We start from the raw sequence: 21,524 nt of genomic DNA, 5'->3' as shown, positions 1-21,524 counted from the left end.
GTGGTGATGGTTTCAAAACCAGGGTTTAGAGTATGGTAACTGAGATGTGAGCCCTGAAGTCAGACCATTTGGATTCCACCCTTTGCTCTGCCTTTGATTAGGTATATGATCTTGGGTAAGTGTTTCAGTCTTTCTAAGAATCTGTGAAAAGGTACAACACATTCCTACTTCACAGAAAGGAGCCTGATAGCGTAGTGGATTATGAGCTGGGATGCTAACCATAAGGTCAGTAGTTCAAAGCTACCAGTCAGTCTGTGTGACAAAGATGAGGCCTTCTGCTCCCATAAAGATTTACAGCCTCGGAAGCTCTATACAGGGTTGCTATGAGTAGGAATCGACTCGGTGGCATACGACTAGGACCACCGCTTCACAGAGGCCTGACACTTGGATGAGATAAAGCATGTAAACGTACTTAGCATGTGGTTAAGAGGGTATAATATGATTAACTCTAAAAACAAGTTGCACTTTAAGAATATATTGGTTAAGAACATTTGTAACAACACACACACACACATATATAGTCCTCATGTGGCGCTATGGGTTAATGCGTGCAAAGCCGTTTGAACTGCAAAGTCAGTGGTTCAAACTCGCTAGCTGCTCCTTGGAAACCCTATACAGGGTCACTATGGGTCAGAACTGACTCAAAGGCACTTAACAACAACATATATATATATATTCCTGGTAGCATAGTGAATTATGAACCAGGCTGGTAACCACAAGGTCAGCAGTTCAAATCTACCAGTTGCTCTGTGGAAGAAAGATGAAATTTGGAGTCCTGGTGTGGCATTGTGGGTTAATGCATTAGACTGCAAAGTCAGTTTGATCCTCAAGGTTGGCAGTTCAAGCTCACCAGCTACTCCTTGGAAACGCTATACAGGGTCGCTATGGGTAGGAACCGACTCGATGGCACTTAACAACAACAATATGTATGTATGAAGGACTCAGGACACACCTCATACTTTGGAAACCACTGAAGGTTTGTCCAATATTCTCATAATAACAAACAGGAGAAAGAGAGACTCTGGGAGGGAAAGTTGGTGGCACACTAGTTTTAGGGCTTGGATTTCTGAATTTCTCAGTGAGCTCTTTGCACTGTGTCTCCCTGGTCATCATCCTCTTTCTTGGGGTAGAGACCCCAAAGGGCTACTAGAGCTCGGGTGCCTATGGGGTGTTAGGTCCGGAGCTAGTCAGTAGAGATGGGCTGGACAGAGTCACTGCCCATACTGTCATCTAAAGTTACTACCTGATCTGTAAAATGGGACTACTGTGATAGGAACACATAGAGCCCTGGGTGGTGCAAATAGTTTGTTCTCAACCTAAAGGTTGGTGGTTTGAAATTACCCAGCGGCATCTTAGAAGAAAGGCCTGGTGATTTACTTCTGTAAAAATCACAGCCAATAAAATCCTATGGAGCAGTTCAGTTCTAGTGTGCAGCACATGGGGGTCATCATCAGTTGGAATCTGCTGAGCAGTAATGGGTTTGATTCGGGGTAGTTGGGACATAGACTAATACCCCTTGCAATGAGTTGATATGGCTCATAGTGACTCTACAGTGCAGAACAGAACTGCCCCATAGGGTTTCCTTGGTTTGAACGGCAAGATTGGTGGTTCACGCTCACCAGCTGCTCCTTGGAAACCCTATGTGGGGCTGCTATGAGTCAGAACTGACTCACTGGCACATAACAACAGCAACAATCTTTATAGAAGCTGACTCCACATCGTTCTCTCAATGCAGCTGGTGGGTTTGAACCACTGACCTTTCAGTTAGCAGCTGAGTGGTCTAACTGAGCGGTGTGACCTTTCAGTTAGCACTGTCTGGTCCTGTGCCAGCCTCACAATTGGATCCACCTCATTGAGGGTCTTCCTCGTTTTCACTGACCTATTTTACTGAGCATGAATATGCTTTTCCAGGGACTGGTCCCTCCTGATAACGTGTGCAAAGTATCTGGGATGAAGTCTCATCATCCTTACTTCTAAGGAGCATTCTGACATAGAATAGTAAGGCCTTGAATTTCTGCTCACCATTTGTCAAGAACCTCCAAACATTTTATAATACAGCTTGCACAGATCTCATAACAAATCCCTTGTCTCCCAGGCATTTTTATGTGTGGTGCTGTGGGTTAATGTGATAGATTGCAAAGTAGCTTTGAACCTCAACAGCTCACCAGCTCCTCCTCGGAAACCCTATATAGTGTCACTATGAGTCAGAACCAGTTCGACAGCACTTAACAACATCATCCCTAATCCAATTAAGGAAAGCTTTTGTTCCCTAGTGCTTACATTTTTCTCTCCAGGTCGTATTTGGGAAACAATTAAAGAGTATATAAAGTTCTTCCAGAGTCGCTTATGTACAGTTAATTGGGGTGTAAAGGCTGGGTAGGAGAAGGGGAAGGAAAAGAGGCCAGGTGAGTAATTAACAGCTGGCTGAAATGTCCTGTTTTTAAATACCTTTGAACCTCCCCACCTCACACACACACATAATTGCTGAGTTATAACATGATTCAGGGAATCCTTTGTGAAGGTCTCTAGTAAAACAGTTTGTCTGGGCTTGATTTCCAACTATGTCTTTCAGTAAAATGAGGAGGTGTACCAGTCTCTGCTACTTCTTTCAGTCTGTAAACATTCCACAGACTCTCCAGCTTTCTAGCAAAGATAGGACAATCAGCTGAAGGACTTTGATCTCCAGCCTGTTGTACAAATTCTTTAGGGAGTTGTTGATCTTCAAGTGTGCCCCATGTGGGTCAAATCCTAGGAGTGGTGGTGATGGGGTAGCTCCTGGGAAGGGCTTGGCAGTGGGCTCTAGCGTCTGGAGCAGCGTCAATTGAAAGCAGCAAACTTTTCTTATTGGCACACAAGCTAAAGTGTGGGGAAGTTTTATTTCAACTTTATTTCAGAAGATCGAGGTTTCATACTTGAATCAGTGGTAGGATTACAGAGTTGATTTTAGTTGCTCTTCTTGGGTCTCAATTTGTATCGCTTTAAAAAAATTATATGAAATTACACAAATAAAACATGAATGCATTTTTGTATTTAATGTGCAAATAATACATCTGATATACAGTCCTGGTGTAGCTGTATGATAAGCACTGCACCACAAGGTCGGTTTGAACTCTAAGGTCAGTAGTTCAAACTCACCAGCTGCTTTTCAGAAATGTTATACAGAATCATTATGAGTCGGAAGCAACTTGACAGTTAACGACAGCATGGTATAAGCACTGGATTGCGAATCACAAGGTTGCTGGTTCAAGCCTACCAGTGGCTCCTTGGTAGACAGAAGCTTTCTGCTCCCATACAAAAAATGTTTTTTTAAAGCCTTGGAAACTCTATACGGGGTCACTACAAGTTGGAACCGACTCTATGGCACTTAACAATAACATATAGAATTATAATTCCTTTTATTCTTTCTTATTTTCACTCCACTTTCCCTGGCTAGGAATAAGGTCTCTGGGTGGCACCATTGGTTTACTCTCAGTTCTGGTGAGAATAAGAACTGTAGGATTAGAACTGAAGTGCTAACCTCAATGCTAGTGGTTCAAACCTACCAGCTGCTCACTAGAAACCCTATATAGACAGGGTCACTATAAGTTGGAACTGACTTGATGACACTTAACAGCAACAGTATATTGGAGTCCTGGTGTGGCGCTGTAGAATAAACTAAACTGCTAACCTCAATGTTAGTGGTTCAAGCCTACTAGCTACTCCTTGGACACCCTATACAGGGTTGTTATGAGTTGGAACTGACTCAATGACACTTAACAACAACAGTTGAAATGGCATATCTTTCCAAACCTTTTTATATATTTAGTTACATGTAAATATAGGAATATATGATTAATCTCTGTCACTGTGAGTGGGAACCGACTCCACGGCACATAACTACCACACAAACGTAACACACAGAGTTTGCTTTTATTTTTCAATTTTGCACCTAACAATTTTAGAAATAAATCTTGGAGATCATTCTTCATTCTTTTAAAATAACTTCATAACATTCCATTGTATAACAGTGCCATAATATTATTTAACCACTTCCTTACTGTCCCCAATCTTTTGCTTCCCCAAAATAATACTTCAGTGAATATTTGTGTATATCCATTTTTGTGCATATTTGTAATGTTCAGCTGTGGATTAAATTTTTAGTTATAGAATTACTGGAAATTTGTGAATCTGTGAATTTTCAGTTTTGATAAACTTGGCCAAAACGCTATCCATGGAGATTTTATCAATTTTTTGCTGCCAGCAGCAATGTATAAAAGGGTTTGATTTCCTATCCTTGACTTGTTTGAGGGGTCCAAACGTTAGCATGTTGTAAATCTATTTCTCTGTCTCTTGATTTTTCAACATTTGTTCACATGCCTACTGTGAACAAAGGGACTGTGCTGGGAACTGGGAAAACAGCTACAACCAAGACTCAAGTGACCCTTGTTCTCCTATACAATATATGGAGTACTGGGTACAGTTACTTGGCAAACCCAATACATTCAGTCAATGTTTGCTGAAAGACTTGGCATCCAAGCAAGGAAAGGCAGGTATCAAAAATTATTTTCTTAAGCACAAAAGTTAGTATTAGATGGGCAGGAGAGAAGCCATTGAGCCTAGCTTGAAGAAGTGGTAAGGATATGGATAGTTTTGTTTTCAAAATGGAAGTGAGTCAGCCAGTCAACACTCCTTCCTAGTCCTCCTAAACTGTCTTGTTGTTGCCTTTAGGTGCCTGTTCAGTCGGTTCTGACTCATAGCGACCTTATTATGCACAATTGAATGAAATACTGCTGGTTCTGCATCATCCTCCCATTTATTGTTATGCTTAAGCCCATTGCTGCTGCCACTGTGCCAATCCATAATGTGGGGGTCTTCCTCTTTTAGGCTGACCCTCCACTTTACCAAACATGACTTCCTGCTCCAGGGACTGGTTTCTTCTGATAACATGTCCAAAATGTGAGAGAAGTCTTGCCGTTCTGGCTTTTAAGGAGCATTCTGGCGGCACTACTTCTGAGACAGATTGGTTTGTTCTTCTGGCAGTCCATGGTACTTTCAATATTCTTCTCCAACAAAATAACTCAAACGCATCAATTCGTCAACAGTCTTCCTTATTCACTGCCCAACTTTCACATGCATATGAGGAGTTTGAAAATGCCATTGTTCGGAAAGAGAGAAATCTTACGGACTACCATAGATAATAAATTACATCAAAAAATGTGTCTCGCTGGTTTTTGTCCTGAGAGCAAAGGCACCGGCATCCCTTCTGATGTCGCTCACAGAGCTCAATCCAGGAAGAGAACTTGGAATTCCTACCTCTTCATAGGGTGTCCTTCCTTCAACACAGACCTAGGTCTAAGAAGTTACCTGACCAGTGAGGCAACCCTTGACCAGGTGCAGGGCTTGAGAGACTACATTCTCCAGCATGCACTGTTCCTCCCTGGGCGACGCAAGTGACATTAATACGTCATCTTTGCGACAAGATTTAGGATTTTTTTTTTGGGAGGGGAGGGAATTGTAGGGAACTACAAGTCCCTGTACGCAAAGCGCTACCACTTTAGTCCTAGCCTGGCTTGCTTCCTGGTGGCTGGCATTACTCCAAGCTAAGGAAAGGAACGTGTTCCTTTTCGAGGAGTGTTCAGACTGGGAAACCGCGCGAAACATCAAAAGAGAAAGGAGAGTAGGGAAGGCTATGCACCCCAACTCAAAGTTGTTCCCGCGCAGAGTGGTGAAAGGTTGTGGACTCACTTGCTTATTTATTGTTTTCTAGAGGCAGTGCCAAGCCTCTATTGGCTGAAGAACTCGAGGGTGGGAAACCCATGCAGCCCCAAATCGAAGTTACTTGCGTACCCCTATTGGCCATCGCGTGTGGCGCAGGCGCGAAGGGTCCCAGCTCCAGTCCCTAGGGACTGGTGAGAGGCAATTGGCCAAAGCCCGCGAAGCGGGAGTCCGGATTGGTAGTTGCTAGCAGAAGCCTGTTTCTTCCTAGACTTCTGCAAGTGATAGTGTGTGATTGGTTTAAATCCGCGGGCACCTGCCGGGGATTGGGCGGGAGCGCTGGGCGGGGTGCGGCCATTGGCTGGTGTTGGGGCCATCCCTCTTCGGGCGGGCAGCGAATGACGAAATAGGAACGGGGAGGGGAAACGCCGCGACGAGAGCGCGCGACCTCGGCGCCATTTTGTAGAGAAACAAGCGGAGTTAACCGAAGAGGGGGTCGAGGAGAGCCGGAGTCGGGGACCCAGGAGTTTCCTGTGTCCAGCGCCACCGGAGCTTTGTGAGGTGAGGTGGGCTGGAGACTGGGTTTGCCGTGAGCGGGCCGTGTCAGTTACGGGACGCGAGTGCCTGTGAGGGAAGGCACGGGGGTGGTCCCGGGGCTGTGGGAAGCGATGCCTGAGCTCTGGGGAGTAAGGAGCAGCCGGGCCGGAAAAGTGGCGAGGGAGAAGAGAGTGGTCTCTGGTTTCCCGGCTCACGGAGGCCTCGGGCCCGTAGGGGAAGAGGCCAGCGGGAAGGTGCCGGGGAACGGATGGCGCGGGGTAAGTCCCGGAGTGGCCCGGGTCAGGGCCTGGAGGCTCGGCAGACGGCGGCGGCGGCGGTGGCAGTTTGGGCCCCTGGGCCACAACTTGGCGCGATCTGCTCGCTCCGGAGATCTCTGTAGCCTCCTCTTTGGCTCCTGGCCTCTGGGCCTCCGAGGCCTATTTCCTTGGGCAGGGGGACTGTGCTTGGAGTTGTGGGCTCCCGGCTGTGTTTTCCGGCGTGCCCGGAGGTGCCAGTCTGTGGCCACCCCCGGCACGTTGTCAAACCCCGGGTGTTTCGGTGGCTCCGGGTGGGAGGGGCGGGCGGGCGTTAGCACTTCCTGATTACTTCTTGGCCACAGGTTTTGTGCCCCTCGCGCGCCTGGGCGCTCCCACTCCTGCCCTGGTGCCTGCTCCGCTGGCGGGTCTGCCCGGCCGGGGCGAGCCCCCCAAGTGAACCCAGCTCTTGTAGGCCACGATGCTGGTGCGAGATTCGCTGCAGATCTTGCAGACCAAACACAAATATCATTTTCACCCCCCATTCTCCCTGTGTCCTGCAGAATTCATCCAGCCTTTCTCACACAGGTACGTCCCACGAGTATAGTAAGCTCTGTGGGTTACAATGAATACAATCAATAAAAAAGCTCGCTTGATATCTGTGTTGGAAAATGTTGCTTAAAAGATTGTGTGTTAGAATACACTAAAGTCATCCACTCGAATGTCAAAGTTCTTGGGACTATAAGAGATCTGTTTTCCTCCTGAAAACTGAGTAACTGTACCTGCCTATTTCTCTATAACTCGATTATACATAACTAGTGTGACTGACTGCTGGGGGATTTGTTTTTTAAGAGTTAGTGATGGAAGAAATATAATCGGTATGTTTTGGGGGGAAATTCTGAACGTGGCTTCTTGACAGGCCTTTTGATAAGGCATTAGGGATCCATAGATTTTAAAAAGGGAAAGTAGTAAGTAAATTAGGAAGTAGGTCAATACACATAAAAGGCAAACTTGTTTTGGTAGAGATACTTGAGTGTAATACTTCGGTGATCTGTGTCCCAGGTTGAGGTTCCTAGCTTTTAAAACATGGGCAGTGTGGTATTTTTAATTGCTAATAAGCTATATGGTAACAGTTTAATCACGTTTTAGGGCACTGCAAATTGTTACCTTGTCTAAGGAGAAATGGGATGATGAAACATAAAGCTTTAGGCAACTAGCTGTGTTTTGTCTGAAATGATAGCATGCTGATAAAACTTGCTTCCAGGGGTGGTGGCATTTCAACAAGTGTGGGCCCTAAGTCTTGTGGAATCTTAGAAGAACATTTTGAATCAAAACACAGACAGCCATTAATAATTAGAAGTACTGCTCTCTCTTACCTAACATTGTAATCTTGAACCATTTTATTTTAAATTAAAATTTTTTTTTTTTTTTGGTTTTAAAATACAAGTAAAACGGAAAGACTTAGAAAAGAGGAGATGAATTTTCACAGCGGAAGCAGCATTGGGTTCAAACGTAGCAACGATTGTAAGGTTAGAGCAGAACCGGGCAGTGTTTCGTTCTGTTGTGCATAGTATCTCTGTGAGTTGGTACTGAATTGATGGCACCTAAGTTGTGGTGTTGGAGGAGAATACTGAAAGTGCCATGGACTGCCAAAAGAACCAATAGATCTGTTTTGCAAGAAGTGCAGCCATAGTGCTCCTTGGAGGCCAGGATCGCTAAGCTCCGTCTCTCATACTTTGGACATATTGTCAGGAGGGAACAGTCGCTGGAGAAAGATGTCATGCTGGGTAAGATGGAGGGACAGAAAAAGAGGAAGACCCCCAACGAGATGGATCAGCCAGGTGGCATCATTGATGGTGTCAAGTGTGGCAGTGGTAGTGAGGTTGGCCCAGGATTGGACATTGTTTCGTTCTGCTGTGCATGGGGTCGCTATGAGTCGGTTCTGACTCGATGGCACCTGACAATAACCACCACCACCACCAACAGTTAACAATAACATATTCAACAGTGATGTTGAATATGTTCATGACGTTGTTCAACCATCACCATTAACCCTTCCCAAAGCTTCCATTACCCTAACAGATGATCCTTTGTAGTGTAGTGGGTTATGAGTTGGGCTGCCAACTATAAGGTCAGCAGTTTGAATCTGCCAGCTGTACCTCAGGAGAAAGATGAAGCTGTCTGCTCCCGTAAAGATTTACAGCCTCATAAACCCTGTACAGGGTTGTTATGAGTCAGAACTGACTTGATGGCACACTATTACCAACAGATGCTCAATATCCCCTAAACATGTCTTACAAATGTTCAGTCAGGGTTTTGTGATGTTATTGTTGAACAGAACTGAAATATTCTAACTTGATTCCTAGGATGGGATCTTGGGACTCCCGGCTGGCTCATTTAGTCTCTTAAATTCTGGTCTCTGTATCCTTGTCAGGTACTGTGACATTATCTTGACTTTGGGTTAAGTCTTTAAAACAGACAAGCCAACCAAGAAGAGAACTATTTGAAGCCTAAAGGATATGCTTACTATGTCTTCAAAGTATGCTTTCAAGATTAATTTCAAATGATCTTTGTATGTTAAGCAACTTAAATGTATGAACTTCATTTATTTTATTGTGTTAGATAACATATCCTTGGCAAGAGAAGGAAATTTGTCTACAATAATTCCAATTAAAACACTGATTTCTTGTAAAATGTTAGACTGCTATTTTTGAAATGCTTTGCTTTATGAACTTGATATATTCTTTTATAAAAGCGTAAAACTTTGAACTCACAAAAAATGTTTGCTGAAGGACTTCATAACCAGCCCTCTGACCAAACTGAACTTCTGGGAAGATTCAAAATGACACCCTATGAAGTCTTTTTTTAAAGGACTTTATATGTAGAAAACCCCAGCAATTTCTTGTGTGCTCACAATATTTCAGAAGCATGTTTCAGAGCTAACATCATTTCAAAATCTTTTGCACCCTATGAACACAAGTTTATTTTAATGTACCTTTCATTTTTGCAAGATTGGAACCAAAACTAAGTTAACTGAAAAGCATGTTAAAAAAGTCAAAATACGGAATTAATCTGAAACCCCCTCCTGAGATTTGTAGGAAATGCAGCCTTTCAAAGAGATTTATAAATGAGCAACACTTCACTTGATACAGTTGGGTAGAATATGGCTTTTTTTTTTTTTTTTAAAGCTTTTTATTGTGACTTGAGTGAAGTTTTACAGATGATCAGTTTTGTATCCAACAAATCACCTACTTCCTTTCATCTCTATTGCAGTTCCCTCAATGTAACATCACTTACACATTACCTAGGCTTCTTGTTTCCTTTCTGCCTCCTTTCTCCATCCAACTGGATTGTGTCCTTAGGTCAATGTGCCCTTGTGATTTCTAATGGTTGCCTATTTTGTGGTGTGTGTACCTCACTAGATGTTATCCCCCTATAGACCAGCTTTTCTATCATTAGACTGAAAATTGAGTCACAGGGGTGAGTTCATTCACAGACATGAAGGGTGACCAGAGGCCGTAGTCTTCGGGGTTCCACCAGTCTGTCTATCTGACCAGTGAGCCTGTTGTTTTTTGTTTTGTTTTCTAACAGAACATGACATTCTTAGGAAATAGTGCATTTTGTTTTTTCTTCTTTCAGAGCATGACTGTCTTCTTAGTGTTATATGCTTAAAATTTTGTGTTTTTTTTTTTTTTAACTGAATTGAGTGAAGGTTTACATTACAAACAAAATCAGCTTTACATTGAACAAATCAGTTTGTTTCATCTCACTTATTGCATTCTCCTCTATGCACTAATAAGGAGCTCTGGTAGCATAGTGGTTACAAATTGGGCTGTGAATCGCAAGGTCAGCAGTTCAAAACTACCAGCTGTTCGTGGGAGAAAGATGAGGCTTTCTGCTCCCGTAAAGATTTACAGCCTCGGAAACCCTGTACAAGCTCACTATAAGTTGGAACTGACTCCACGGCACTTAACAACAACAACAACTCTGCTCTAATAGTTATCCCGTTTCTTCCCTGTACTTCTGTTTGTATCCACCCACCTTCCTGTCCCTTGTGAACCTTGTCCTTAGGCATATATTGCTCTTTTGATTTTGAATGATTGACCATTTTTTGGTGAGCATTACCTTACTAGTGTTGTCCTTCCCTATAAACCTGTCTACGGAGTGGCTGAAAGCTGGGCCACCTGGGTGAGTTCCTTTGCAGACCTGAACAATGGATCAGGGCCTCTCTAGTGCTGCCTGTCTCTTTCTGACCAGTAAATGTGGCCTTTTTCTTTTTTATTATTAGATACTTTTGAGTTTTGTTCTACATTTTCTCCCATTCTATCTAGGATCCTCTAATGTGATCCCTTTCAGTGCAGTTGGTGGTAGTAGACATGCACCATCTAGTTCTTCTGGTCTCAGGATTGTGGAGATTCATGTTCACATGTTCCATTAGTCCATTGGACTAATTGATTCCCAGCTTCTTCAGTTCTTACTAGTATTCTTTCTTCTGCACATGGAGAGACAAATAGCTGCACTTTGGATGGCCACTCATGAACTTTCAAGATCCCAGATGCTACTCACCAAAGTAGAATGTAGAACATTATCTTTGTAGACTGTTATGCTAGTAGTCCCCTGAGCCTATGGTCCGGAGCCCCCAGGCCCAGCAACTCATTGCCTTAAGATGTTTGATAATATCTAGGAAATTTTCATTGTTTTTGCTCTGCCACATTCATACTTGTATTTGCATGGAAGCTAAATACTCACATACACATGTTGTTTAGTGCTGTTGGGTTGGTTCTGGCTCATAGCGACCCTGTATATGGTTTCTGAGAAGTGGCTGGTGGATTAGAACTGCTGCTGACCTTGCATTTAAAACCAACCTTGTAGTCAAGTGCTTATCCGATAGTGCCACACCAGGACTCCCATATACACATATCCTCTTGCAACCTCGTATATTTGTGGGATATGTAAAAAAAATATGTCTATGTCCCACTCTTCCTCCCTTACCCATTTAGTTTATGTCTTACCTCAGTCCATGTATCTGTGTCCAGAACACTGTTGTTCCAAGGTTGAGTATATCGCTATTTACCTCTGTCTCCTATTGCCCATACATACCTCCCTGTGTCTTCACCTATCTTTATGATTGTTCTGTCTTCCTTTCTCTTCTGACATATGGACTTTCTAAGTTTGTCATACAGAATTTTATTAGCATCATTTAGGAAAGTGAGGTAACTTCTCTTATTTTAACATTTTATTGTGTTGTGGGTGTAAGTTTACAGAGCAAATTAGTTTTCCATTCAACAATTGATACACATTTTGTTCAATGACATTAGTTGCAATCCCCCCAATGTTGAGGTCAAGCACTGGCAAAGCTGAGACTATATCCAGTCTAACTACTCTACCCTAATGCTCTTTCCTTTCATACTACTTGAATGCATAGTAACATTACTTGTTGTGAAATGCTGTCAAGTCGATTCCAACCCGTAGCAACCCTGTATAGGGTTTCCAAGGAGCAGCTGGTGAGCTTGAACCACCAACCTTCCAGTTCAGACGACTTTGCAGTCTGACGCATTAGCCCACAGCGCTACACCAGGACTCCAATATAAGCAAATGAAATATCTATGACAATTTGATTGTTAAGTGCTGTCAAGTCAGATCTGACTCATAGCAACCCTGTATAAGGATTCCTAGCAGTGGTTGGTAGGTTTGAACTACTGACTTTGTGGTTTGTTATTGTTGTTAAGTGCTATTGAATCAGTACCGACCCGTAGTGACTCTGGATTTTCAAGGGAGTGACCCGTGGGTTTGAACCACTGACCTTGCAGTTTAAACTGATCTTGTGGTCCAGTGCATTATCCTGCTGCGCTACACGAGGACGTCATGAATTTGATAGTTAATTGTATTTTTTTCTATTGTGAATTATGTGATAGTTTACATGGGAGAACTTTAGTTTTACATTTATCACATCGTATATTGTTTCAGTGCCTTGGTTACAATCCCCTCCATGCATCATCAGCCAACCAAAGAGTAAACCCTACAAGCCTGCCCCTCAGTCATCAGCACACAGCCCCTCTCCCTCTCTGTGTTTAAAGTCCCCAGCTGCTCCATCTCTTCACGTCGTTGTTTCTGTCTCCATCTCAGGCATCACTGCCTCTCTGGGTAGGGTCCTGCTCTCCGCTCTTTTCCCTTGATGGTCCCAGGGACCTCCACTCCTAGACTGCAAAGTCAGTCACTCCCCTCCTTGCTACAAAATGTCTACCTTTACATTTACAACCCTCACAAGCAGTCCTGATAACAATTACTCACTATTGTATCACAAGAGACCTATCTATAGGCATCACATTACCTTTCATCAGCCCCACCTAGACAGATTGGATACTAAGTGGAGATTCTGCCTTCCTCCACGCCCTCTGGATCTAGGTTTCCTCTTGAAAGCTTGTAAGCTAGACACTTGCTTTGTAGGTTGTCTTCCCCCCCCCCCCCATTTTGGGCCCAAGAATCCCCAGGTCTTGCCACACTGCTGGCCAACCAGGTCTCTACCCAGGTTCGCAGGAGATGGTTAATTGTATTTTCAGTGTTGGTTTACACAGTAGTTTTAGGTTGCCATTCAACAATTTTTGTACTCGTTCAGTGACATTGGTTGCCTTCTTCACAATTGTGAACATTCTTGTTTTCTGCTTTAGTCTTTGGTTTTCATTAACCTAGTTTCCCTGCCCTTTACAGTCTTTATTTTAAAGTAATTATTGACCAATTTGGTCTCATAGGTGACTTTCTTTTTAAAATTTTTTAGCCCTGGTATGACACTGTAGGGTAAGCACTGGACTGTTAACCACAAGATCAGTAGTTCAAACCTATCAGTCACTTGTCAGAAAACCTGTACAGGGTTGCTATGAGATGGAACTGACACTTTGTGAATTGAATGAAGTGTTACAGAACAAGTTTCACAGAGCAATTTTACATTTAGCAAATCATATACTTTGCTTCATTGCAATGATTGCAATCCCTCCATGTACCAACAGTTTACAGTATTTTTATAGGTGACTTTTTACAAGAGCACTGTACTTAAAACGTGTACTTTCTTAGCCAGTTTGTTATTTAGCTACAAGTTGAGCTCAGGTTAGCTTTGTTTCAAGGTTTGAAGAGTATCTTAGGGTAGTAGTCTCAGTTTTAACCAGTCTAGTAGATTTTTATTTTATTTTTTTCTTTAGGAATTTAAGGTTCTGTTGATCATTTTGCTTTCAATCTGTCAGTCCATCTACTGTGGCCCTGATTTAGAGAACAGTTGGCAGTATTGAGCATCTAGTTTTGCTCTCAAGTAGAGGAGACTGTGATTCCAGTACTCTGTAGGCCCTGTAAACTAGTTTCTGCTTTGAATCTTGGTTTACTTCATTCTCTTTTGCTCCAGATAAGTAGAGGCCAGTAGTTGGAAGACCCCAGACACTACTCACCAAACTAGGTTGTTAAGTGCTGTCGAGTCTGTCTGTATGTACTCATAGCAGCAACTCTGTACAGGGTTTCCAAGGAGCGGCTGATTGAGTTTGAACCACACACCTGATTGTTCCAACTGACCATGCAGTTCAGTGCTTTATCCTGCAGCGCCATACCAGGACTCCTCCTAGGATGTAGAATATTACTATGTGATTTAAAATCCATTGCCATAGAAGTAAATACTATTAACTAACTTGGTATATGGAGGGGATTGCAGTCATTGTAATTGTAAGGCAACAAAATGTGATTTAATGAATGTAAAACTGATAATCTGCTCTATAAACCTTTACTCAATTCACAGTAAAGGTTACCCCCCCCCCCCAAACCCATTGCAGTTGAGTGGAATTCTGACTCATAGCAACCCAGTTGTTGTTGTTAAGTGCCGTCGAGTCAGTTCGGACCCATAGTGACCCTGTACAGGGTTTCCGAGGGTGTAAATCTTTACGGGAGTAGAAAGCCTCATCTTTCTCCTGCGGAGTGGCTGGTAGTTTCGAACCTCTGACCTTAAGGTTCGCAGCCTGATTCATAACCACTACGCTACCAGAGCACCTTTTAGCAACCCAGTGGGACAGAGTAGAACTGCCCCTTAGGGTTTCCAGGCTTTACTGAAGCCAACTGCCACATCTTTCTCTCCCTCAGAGCCAACTAGGAGTTTGAATTGCCAACCTTTTGCTTAACCACTGCGCCACAGAATGCCTTATGAACTAAACCAGTTGCTTTTTGAAAGACACAAAGTTTATCTTTGTGCTCAAGTCTCTGAAGGTTCATCTTGTAGTTCAGGATTTTACTTTGATTGTTGGTTCTGACTCATAGCTACCCTATATAGGGTTTCCGAGGAACGGCTGGTGAGTTTAAACTGCCAACCTTGCAGTTCAACTGACCTTATGGTCGAGTTCTTATTCTACAGCACCACACCAGGACTCCATACTTCGATTTAGTGGATTGAATTTTAGAATACCATGACTAGCAATAATTGTACAGAATTACACTGTTGACAAATTGGCAATTTCTTGAATTAACCTAGTGAGAGTTTTCTATATTCCCACCCTTTTATTTGAATAAGATTTTTTCAATTTATGACCAAAGCAAAATCAGGGCTTTTTCCCAGCAAGTTTTTTGGAGGGAAACACACAAGATTGGAGTTGTTCACCTTTTCAGTATGGAAATGTAAAGCTTGGGTGTGACAAAACAGTCTTTCCTGTTAAAATTCCTTGAGTAGTCATTACTTAACTTTTGTAATAAACTTGGAAGTTCTGCTGAGGGCCTCCTAAAGACGGAGGGACTTAAGTTTTACAAAGTTCTTTAGCATTGTACATTGAATCTGACAGATACTTGAGTGTTATTTCTCAGTGCAGTCCTAGTTTTTAAATGAAGTAGCTTCTAACAGTCTTAAAAGTATTATATACTTCATAACTTTAAAATACTTTTAAAAGCTACAGGAAATTGCTAATGAACTTGACTCTTCTGATTTTGGAGTAAACAGCATTTTCTGGCTCACTTCATGTTCTCAGTTCTTAAACATAAGAGATTTGTTTATACCTGTGAATAATATTTTGAGTTATGTTAAAGTTGAAATTGGATTTAAAGCTTAGTAAAATGCATGTTTTAAGTGATACAGCTTATGTATATGAAGTGGATAAATTAAATTTTGTTTTGTTTACATTTCAGACTGATTTTTACTATTGCTAGTCATTATGCCCTTAAATATTTCCTTATTCCTTGCCACCTGGGTTTTTGAGAAACTTTTCACACTAGACATTTCTAATGGTAAATTTCTCAGTGTAAAAAAATTCAAGACTTGAGCAGAGAAAGAGAGACTTATTTACCACCAAGATAAACAGCCAGGAGTGGAGTGTGTCCTTTGGATTGGGGTCCATGCATTGTGAAGCTCTTAGATCCAGTGGGAAGACAATACTAAGATGCACAGAGATCTCTAAGGACTACTGGGACCACCAATGCTGAAAGGAGACGAGGACCTTTCTCTAGAGCCGGTGCTCTGGATTAGAACTTCTAGCCTCTTGAACTATAAAGTAATACATTTCTCCTGGCGCTATAAGATAAGCACTGGACTGCAAAGTTGGTTTGAACTGCAAGGTTGGTGGTTCAGACTCACTAGCCACTCCTTAGAAACTCACTATGAGTCAGAACGGACTTGATGATATCAACAACAAGAAAGCCTCCCCTCTCAAATTTAAGAGTGTCCCTAATGACCCCATGTTTTGAGTTATACCCATATGTGTCTTTGTAGTTTGGGTCATTGAGAGGTAAATATGTCTATCATGTATACACCCATTGTTTTGTCATATATTTTGAGACCATGCCATTTCCCTTTAAAAAAGACAGATGTACAAAAGTATAGAAGTATAGGATATTGTCCAAAGATAAAATGCAAAAATAACATGAATGTCTTTTTGGTAAAATGGTGGTAGTAGATGTCATTTAGCCATGGGGAAGAGAGAGAATCAGTTTAGCATCAACCCAAAGCTGAGTTCTAGGAGGTGTGTATGCAGGGACTGACATAGCCTTTTTAAAAAATTTTAAACCAATTCTGACACCAGCCATCTCTCCCACAGTACCCTGTACCTATCTGCTAGGTTCAGTAATCCACTGCAGTAGCCACACAATTCATACTCTAGATTATGAGGTTTATTAGGAAAGTAGTTGTTACGTGTCGTCGAGTATGTTCTGACTCATATCAACCTTGTATAGGGTTTCCAAAGAGTGACTGGTAGGTTTGAACTGCTGACAGTTCAGTTAGCAATCCATTGCTTATCCTACAACGCCACAGGATTAAGACTCAGTATATAGTTCTTCCATCAGAACAGCGTTTTCTCCTTGTGCTGGTAGGCAGGTGTGGTGCCTTAAATTTACTTACATGGGTTTTCTATCCAAAGACATCTTAGTTTCCACCAAGTAACTAACTGGGTGTGATCATGCAAATAAGATATATAGGACTCTAAGGCTGGGATTGATTCGTTTTGTTCTCCAAACTTAAAAGGAGCCATCTCATGAACTTGACCTATATACTATGGATGTGGTAGCTCAAAATACCAACTGAGAAAGAAGGAGGAGTGTTCACATCAGGTATCATTCCTATCCCCTCTGTATACAGAGTTGGTAGGGATGGGCAACTTGGACATTGGCTACCTAAAATGAGGGTTAGTGGGGGCTATTATAAGATACGAAGTGACTGGATTACAAGTTTTCAAGAGGGAGTTTAGTTTCAGAGTGTGCAGGAGAAGACAGAATCCCCACTGAATAGTTTTCATCTTGTATAGATGGGTCTGGTGAAAGGAGATGGAAATGGGATTCTTGTGATTCAGTAGTGAATAATTGTTATCATGACTAATTGCGGCTGTCACAACTATAAAGGTAGAAGTTTTGTAACAAAAACAGGAACAGAGGACCCTAGGGCCATCAAGGGAGAAGAGCATGAGCAGAATGTGGAACCCTATCCAGAGAAGCATCAACACCAGAGATGGAGGCAGAGATGATGACATAGGGAGATAGAGCAGCTGAGGACTTTAGACTCATGGAAAGAGAAAAGCTGTGTGCTGGTGGCCAGGAGGCAGGCTTTCAGAATGTGCCCTTTGGTTGTTTAAATTATTATATATCCCCAAGTGTTTTTGTGTATATACTGGGAAAAAAACCCCAGGGAATAGAAGCAAATACTGTTGAATGATGATGCATGGAGGAGATTATAGTCATTACAATGAAATGATATATAAAACGGATTTTATATAAACGATTTATAAAACAATCCCATAATTCACAAAAACTTTAAAAAAAAAGTATAGTCCAGTCATACAAAGAGATAATATGGTAATGTTTGAAAAGGAAGTTAGCTAATTAGCATGGAGGAATGTTCATGATGTACTTTTCAAGAAAGCATGCAAATTACAAGAGTATAGACAGCATTTCACCAATTTCATAATAATTCAAATACATTTGTGTTGCATAGTATGTGTGCAGAAGAACATTCACTAAAAGATATAAATTTTATCTCATGAATTTATAGCTGATAGTTTTTCTTTTGTGTACATGTAAATTTAATTAAAATTTTTTAAACTATGAGGCCAGGTTAATTCGAGTTCTGTCAAGCACCATAGAATATGCACTCGTCTGCAAGGTTGGTTTGAACTGCAAGGTCGGCAGTTCAAACTCACCAATCACTCCTTGGAAAACAGGGTCTCTATTAGTTGGAACCAGCTAAAAGGTACTTATAACAATAACAATAACTTAATTTCTTAAAAATAATCTTTAACCGTGTCTTGATACCACAGCCTCTAGATTCTAAATGCGGGTGATATTGAGCTCTCTCATAAATGCAGTTACGGATACAAACATTTTAATGCACTAGCTAAATATATACCTGTTGAATATATACTAAGTCAGGTTGAACTAAATAGTATAAGTATGGAGCAGTGATGAATAAGGCCATTTCTTCAAATGAGAAATTAAATAATAATTCTGTCTCAAGCAGTAAATGTTAAGAATCACACAGATGATGTCTTAGAGGTGATCTGAAGGAAATGGTTGGGTGCCAGAAAGAATAGGTACTGAGGATTCAGTAATAAGCAGATTTCTCTGTCACTTTTTAATATTCAATAAGAAATTTTTAAGAGTCTGTAAATCTGTGATATCTACTATTATCTGGAGTAAATTTTTCAAAGAATACTACCTGGTAGCGTAGTGGCTACAAGTTGGGCTGCTATTCTAAAGGTCAGCAGTCCGAAAACTACCAACTGTCCCTCAAGAGTAAAGATTTATAGTCTTGGAAATCCTGTGCAGGGTTGCTGTGAGTCAGAACCCACCCCACAACACACACACACACACACACACCCATCTCAGAAGCAGAGATAAAGATCCCAGTACCATAAAGAAGGAAGAGCATGAGTGGATAATGAGATGTCAGGAGATGGTGATATGGACAGACAGAACGGCTTCCAGAGACTGTCATGCATTCACTGACTGGCTAAAAGAACTTTGTAATGCGTGCACAACTGAGAGGTTGAAGACAAGAGTGAGGCGTACCTGCAGTATGGCAGATGAGGTGTTCCTGACTGGAAAACTGCTGCCTCCTGAGTTGGTTTGATCCTGAATTGTATCCTGTTCACTTCCCTAGTAAACCCCATAATCACAACTATTGTTATGAGTTCTGTGTGGCCATTCCAATGGATTATCAAACCCAAATGTGAAGCAAGGGTGGCTGGTGTTAGAATTTGGTAAAGAAGGTTGTACGGTGGAAGCATGTCTGACCTCCACTTCACAGGATCGGCCTTGGGCTGATTTTGAGTTTGATTCAGTTTCCCCCTTATTAAGTCAGGGGAAGTCAGAAAGGGCTCCCAATGGTCCTAGAGCAGGCCTCTGCTGCCAGAAGCATACCATCCTGCATGGAAGTCTCTAGCTCAAAGGCCCTCAGTTTTCTCACTTTGTGGACTGGGAAGTCTACCACGTCGTCTTGATTCTGCAGCCACTTTTTCTCTGCTGTTGGATTCTGCTACACTTGGCTGCTTCTCACTGTCTTGTACTGCCTCCAGTGCTATAGCTCTCTTTGTCTCTAGGATTTTGGAGATTTGGCACAGGATCCAAAGATGCTCTCTGCTCCTAGCTGTTGGTCTTTTTTTTTTTTTTCAAACCAACGTACAGTAAGTTTATTAAAACAATTGACTTAAGCATCTACAATTGTGACTTCATCCCGGGTCTTAATTAATGGTATTGAAGTCCCCTTCCTCAGTCCGTGGGATTGGCTCTTTTTAAGTTCAGCAGCATTACAAAACTGACCAATTCTCTTGGTGTTCCACAGGTACCTTATTTGCGTGTCAACCAAGCTGGGGAAAAGTTTCATAAGTCTCGTTTCCATAGCGACACCCAGGCATTAGGAGTCTTGGTATGGCCCTATAGCATAAGCACTAGACTGCAAGGTCAACAATGTTCACACTCACCGTCTGCTCCTTGGAAACCCTGTACAGGGTCGCTATGAGTTGGAACCAACTCCACGGCACTTGATAATGATAACCCAGTTATTTGGATGAGAGTTACAAAACCATGTTGTTGTTGTTAAAGTGCTGTGTACTTTGTTCTGACACAGTGATTCTGTATAGGGTTTTTTAGGAGTGACTGGTGGTTTTGAACCACCGACATTGTGATTAGCAGTCTAGTACTTCATTGTACAGTGCCACAAGAAGACCATGGAACTATATAAAACACTGCACTACAATTTAATTTTGAATTTTTTGTGCCCTTGTCAGCATGGTCCCAAGGACTTTGGCATCTAAAATCCATTGGTATTATATAGCTTATTTTAATATATTTTCTGTGAGTCATAATCTACTTGACAATATACAACAACCTGTTTTGGAACATTTGTGCATAACTTTAATAGAATTTATTCTTATAAGTTTGGGTTTCAGTGACTAATTTTCCCTTTATTTTGTATTGAGGTAGGTGTAGTACTGTGGGGTGTAAAGCATAGCACAGGACCGCAAGGTTGGTTTGAACTGCAAGGTCAGTGGTTCAGGCTCACCAGCCATCCTGGAAACCCTATACAGGATCATTATGAGTCGGAACCAACTTGAAGGTATTTAACAACATGGTAGGGTCAGCACTGGACTGCAAACCACAGGGTTGGCAGTTCAAACCCACCAGCTGCTCCTTGGAAACCCTATACAGGGTTGCTATGAGTCAGAACTGACTCATTGGCACTTAACACTAACGTCATGTCACCTTGCTTAAAACCATCCACTGACTCCATTTCTTAGTAAAAGCCAAAGAAAGTTCTTTTATTATCTGCAGTATCTAACCTTAGGCTTGTTGATAAGTGCCATCAAGTCGGTTCCGACCTATAGCGACCCTGTGTAGGGTTTCCAAGGAGATGCTGGTGAGCTTGAACTACCAACCTTGCAGTTCAAACTGCTTTGCAGTCTGGTGCTTTAACCCACAGGGCCACACCAGGCTGCCCCAACTTATTCTCTTTAAACTCCTCCCCCACTCAACTTGCTGCAGCTACACTGGCCTCCTTGCTTTTCCTCAAACATGCCAACCTCTGAAGAAGACTTTACACTGAATGATTCTTTTGCTTGTAAAATTCTTTAGATGTGTACTGCCAAATCCTGACTCATCTCCTTCAAATCTGCTCAAATCCACTTTCTCAATAAGGCTCACCCTGACCACTTTTTAAATTGCACCCCCTCTTGTCCCATTCACGTTTACTTTGCTGGTTTTTTCATAGCACTTAGCATCTCTTAATGTGTCACATAATTTCTTATGTGGGATGCAGGGATGTGTATAGAACCCAAGTACCTGTAGATGTATTGAGGTTCTGATTTGTTATTTTAGATTCATTGTTTTTTTTTAACGTTTTATTGTGAATTATGTGATAGTTTACATGGGAGAACATTAGTTTTACATTCATTCTATTGTATATTGTTTCATTGCCATGGTTATAGTTCCTTCCATGTATCACCAACCAACCACAGAGTATACACTACAAGCCTGCACCCCTGTTGTCAGCACACAGCCCCTCTCCTTCTCTGGATCTAAAGTCCCCAGCTGCTCCATCTCTCT

The 21,524-nt window shown here is 42.0% G+C and overlaps 1 protein-coding gene across 1 annotated transcript in view; it reads left to right on the top strand.

Moving 5' to 3' along the window:
* The first annotated feature begins 6,097 nt into the window (after nt 1-6,097).
* CNOT1 (CCR4-NOT transcription complex, subunit 1) overlaps nt 6,098-21,524 on the top strand; it is a 135,791-nt gene continuing 120,364 nt past the window's right edge. Inside the window, exon 1 of the mRNA XM_006863578.1 lies at nt 6,098-6,255. The gene's annotated coding sequence lies outside the window, so the exon portion shown is untranslated. The remainder of the gene's footprint in view (nt 6,256-21,524) is intronic.

The sequence above is a fragment of the Chrysochloris asiatica genome, unplaced genomic scaffold, assembly GCF_000296735.1.
Source record: "Chrysochloris asiatica unplaced genomic scaffold, ChrAsi1.0 scaffold00055, whole genome shotgun sequence".
In the NCBI taxonomy this organism is placed as follows: domain Eukaryota; kingdom Metazoa; phylum Chordata; class Mammalia; order Afrosoricida; family Chrysochloridae; genus Chrysochloris; species Chrysochloris asiatica.
Note: the sequence above shows the minus strand (reverse complement) of the source record. Positions and strands in the feature narration are given on the sequence as shown.